Consider the following 4502-nt stretch of genomic DNA (forward strand, 5'->3'; position numbering starts at 1 on the left):
GCTGCTCCCCCTCCCCTCTTTTTTTTTTTTTTTAAAAAAAAAAAAAAAGGGGGGGGGGGGGGGGGACCAAACAAATATAAATAAAATATTTGAAATGGTAAAATAAACATGTAAATTAGCCCAAAGATACTCCATGACTGAGCTAAGTTTTAGGACAGCCTGACTAGATATTTATTCAGTAGAATTAATTGTGTCATTTATTATTTTGACATTTTCATAAATTTCATAAAAAATACAGTTTGACAAAATTAGCAAGTTTTTTTAATTTAATTCTAATTAATTGAAACTGAATAATAACTGTGACACACGTGAAGTTGAACGTTTTTTGTCTGTGGTACAACATATTAAACATCAATAATCTGTAATATAACTACAGTTCTTTATACACGTCATCAGAAAGGTTGCAATGTGTTTGGAACGATAGAAATGGCTCTGTTATTATTTACGTATATACGGTTGACCTCTGACCCTCTGTTAAATTAATACAGGTGAACCTGTGATGTCTGTCAACAATACACTCTCTATATCGATAAATAGAATCTATTATGGACCGTGTGCTACTTTAATGGTTAGAGTCTGCACTCAAGGCCATTGAAGAAAGCGCAGGAGTTTATTGTCTGATTCCCATTGAATCTACTGAATAAATATCTAGTCAGGCTGTCCTAAAACTTAGCTCAGTCAATAGCTGTGCAGAAAAAACAACCCTGATTTGATTTGATTTTTCCATCACACCACACATGTTCATCTTGGGCTTCTGTCTCGTGTCGTGGTCTTTGAGACAGCTCTCCTCCCTCCTGTCCTTCTTTGTTTCTCACTGATTCAGTCTCCCTGCTGTACAACATACATAAGCCCGAGTTTCATTTTTCAGAAACTCAAAGAGTGCCAAAAAACACCTAGCTAACACAGAGGCTCAAAATTGTTGTCTTGATTAGCCCACCGTAACTTAGAAGATAGCTTAGGGCTAGCCAAAATTAGCGATAATTAGCTTTAGGCTAGATTTTGATGTAAGTTTCATCATTTTTCAATATGCTTTGGCTAATTTATAGCTAGCCCATAAATAGATAGCGTCTTCTTTTAGCGAACCACTGGAAGAAGAAGCTACAGTATAAGCTACCTGTAAATGAGCCAGAGAATATTGAGATAATAAACCAACTGACGTCAAAAGTTCTTTTAAAAAGAATAAAATAGACAGAAACTCTGTAAAAAGGAAGAAGAAAGCCCCGTCTCCTCTTGCCAACTTATCAGAATGTTTTTCCCCCCGGCTCTGAACTTCCATATACAAGGCAATAAAAACTAAGTGTGATAAAAATGAAACATTAATTTCTGAGGCTTTTATCACATATAATATTGCAGTCCTCCCCTCTGAGCCTAGCCTGTGTTTACGCCGCTGCAGCCTGATGTTATCAGTAATTTTAAGGACGAATTCTCAGCACAATGCTGCTGTTAAGCTCTTTTGAAATGAATCTCAAAAAGTAATCACGTAATTCTATCTCAGCAGCAAAACACTTGAGGCGCTGCTGCATCCTTTCTCTGAGTGGTTGAGAACAGAAGAAGCTGTTATGTAGAAAAGAAACCATCGACCACCCACCTGTGACAGTGGATGGTACTTTCCTTTAAATATAAACACATACTAGTACTGAGCCTCTAGCACCAGTCCAGCTCTGCAGGGACCACGGTGGTTTGGTGATGCTTTGTTTCTTTTCTCACTACCTTTCACTTTCATTCACACTTCAGTTAGTGTGAATGAGGGAACAGGGTTATTGACAACCAATGATAAATAAACTGAAAATAAAGGCACGAACAGAATGGCTAAATGACAGCTAAAAAAAATAGCCGCAAATTATGTGAATGATGTCCACGTGCTGGCTAAAGAAGCTAGTTGTCCCAGTGTTAGCAAAAAGATCTTACTAATCCTTACTGAAAATTTACACGAGATAATTTCAGGAGATAGCCTTAAAAAGATTTATAATAATAACCTGAAAGACATCACAGTGTTAGCTCAATGGTTGGCTAAAGGGAAATGAGAGGTGGTCATGGTCATCATTGTCCATTGCATGTTTAAATCCCTGAACTAGTTGAAATGTTTTGTGTAAACCTATTCAAGGCTGTGCAGATGGCCATTAATTACAGCACCAAATAGAAGGAAAAATGTTTCCTATTCAGCAAATAATTAGTTTACACTTTCATTTTCCTCTTAGGTGTCGTAACCCGAGGGCGAGTCAGAGTTTGAGTTTGATCAGCCCCGGTGGAGAGCATCATTACTGTAACTACTAGTGTTTCCTGTCTTCTTGCATGTTCGCAGCAACTGTTTTCTTCCAATTACTCCCTAATGTTGTCGGCCAGTCTGAGCTCATCTGAGGATAATTCTGCTGACGCTCCGTCTTCACAGCAGCCGCTCATCCTCCAGCACACTTCTCCACAGGCTCTCAGCGTTCCCTCTGGTTCTTTTCACCCATTCTATTCTTTTATCCCTGTAACATCTTTCATACTTCTTAATCTTATCAGTTCTGAGAAATGTTTTCTTTCGATCCCACCACATCAAAAGCCCCTCTCAGTGCTCTTTTTGCTGAGTACTTTTTTTTCTCCTCAGGGAGCGATGATTGGCAGTAATTGAAACATCTGAAAAGAGATGTATTTTGATCAAACGTGTGATTTCCTTCCCTGAGGTTTAAGAAAAAGTCATCCAAACCTCTCTGGTTTTTATTTTCTGAATGTCAGAACTAAGGGTGGTTTTATTTCAGTTTTACCAGGATATTTGAGTGATTTCTGAGTGTCTTATATTGTCTAATATCAGAATACTTGTCATACTCTGCCTCTTTCTGAGTGTCTTATATTGTCTAATATTTACTCTGTTTGTCAAGTTGAACTAATTTCAGTTGAAGCCAGATCACCTCTCAGTGACACTGTTGCTGTTGTTTAATTCTTCTGTACCTCAGCATTTTGTTTGTTCCATAATATTAGAATCCATCACGTATTCATTTCAGACGTGAATGTCTGCAGCTAGGGAGCGCCACAGCACGAGTCTCATGTGCGAAATCAAACAGGCGTGTGCTGACCCTGATCTCTGTTTATGTGGGAGGAACTCATAACTCAGTGGACCTACAAAGTGGTCCTAAAAACTCCAGCACATGTTTCCAGCTGTACAGCGGAGGCAGCGGTGAGCAGCTGGTCATAGAAATCTGTAATGATTGATTCAGATGAGCAGATGGTTGATGATTTCTCCACTAGTCCAGCAGCAGTGGAAAACTCGGTTTGCTATCAGATGACTTGAGCATGTGATGCAGCCTTTTTGAAATGACACTGATTTTTTTTTTCTTGTCTGGTTTTGTGAAATACTTCACTCAGGTTTAATTCAAAGTCAGATGTTGATTTTCTCTCACAGCCAATGGCGTTAGAGTGTGATGAATATTAAGGTGGATCATAGGAGGGATCTGAGGAGCAGGGTTGCTGCTACAGTGTGTGGTTTAAATAAATTGAGATGGATGATAACCGGAGTTGCCCTGCTCCATTATGTTGCCCCAACATGATGGCAAGTAATAGGTGGCTGAGGAGTTGATGAAAATATGTGGTTGTTGTTACAAACAGCTGTGACAGGTGTGAGATGGTGATGAAGTGTTTGCAGCGTCTCAGACGTCTGTGACTGCTGATGTGTAACCCTGCTGTCATCACTCTGGTCTGTCTGGAAACCTTAGCTTTGTTGCTAGCTTCTGTTCTGGAGTTAGCATAGCTGCAGTTCAGATATGTCTGAAAAACTATTACCAGTCAGTGCCGTCTTTTCTGTGTTATTCTACACACCAATTTTTACCAGTTAATGCGATGAGAGTTCAACAGATGTTTTTTTTTCTACAGTCAGGACAGAACGTCCAACTGGAACATTGTCCCTGAGATGTGGATGTTTAAAGTAAAGTTTGAAGTAGCTGTGATTCTATTCATCTGCTTCCAGGGTTTGAAATGTTAAAACGCCTGGATTAGACCACACTCACCCTCTACACACACACACGCTCACACATGCAGTGACCTTTTCACATTCATTTTGATTGGTGTGTACTTTAACAATGCATGACAGGTGTTGCAAGTGAGACAAACGGAGAATCACGGGAGATGGATTCCAGCCACGGCATTTACCAGGCGTGCAAATGTGAGCAGAGACTCAGAGTGGTGGTCTCAACATTAAGACCTCCCTCACGCCCCTCGTCCCTGGGATTAGCAGTGTTTCCTAAACCAGTGCTATTCTTGTAAATGTGTGATTCCTTCACATCCGTCTTTCTTTGAATCTCTGAATTTCCTTGGAGAAATGCAATAGAAATTTGCAAAAAAGAAGGAAAAGAGACAGAGGCTGAGAAATCCTCAGATGCACAATGTCAACCTTGGAGGAATCATTCATTCACCATTGATGGATAAAAAGGTGTCCGTAGCTGTGGAGGTGAAGTTTGTCTGATCCACTGATGATCCGCTGATGAAAAAACTCAAGATAAAACACACACACATATATATATGTATAT

The 4502-nt window shown here is 39.6% G+C and overlaps 1 protein-coding gene across 3 annotated transcripts in view; it reads left to right on the forward strand.

Moving 5' to 3' along the window:
* Positions 1-4502, forward strand: part of slc39a11 (solute carrier family 39, member 11) — a 57979-nt gene that overhangs the window by 50798 nt on the left and 2679 nt on the right. The gene's annotated exons all lie outside the window — the stretch shown is intronic.

The sequence above is a fragment of the Cynoglossus semilaevis genome, chromosome 8 (genome assembly GCF_000523025.1).
Source record: "Cynoglossus semilaevis isolate Cse_v1.0 chromosome 8, Cse_v1.0, whole genome shotgun sequence".
Lineage (NCBI taxonomy): Eukaryota > Metazoa > Chordata > Actinopteri > Pleuronectiformes > Cynoglossidae > Cynoglossus > Cynoglossus semilaevis.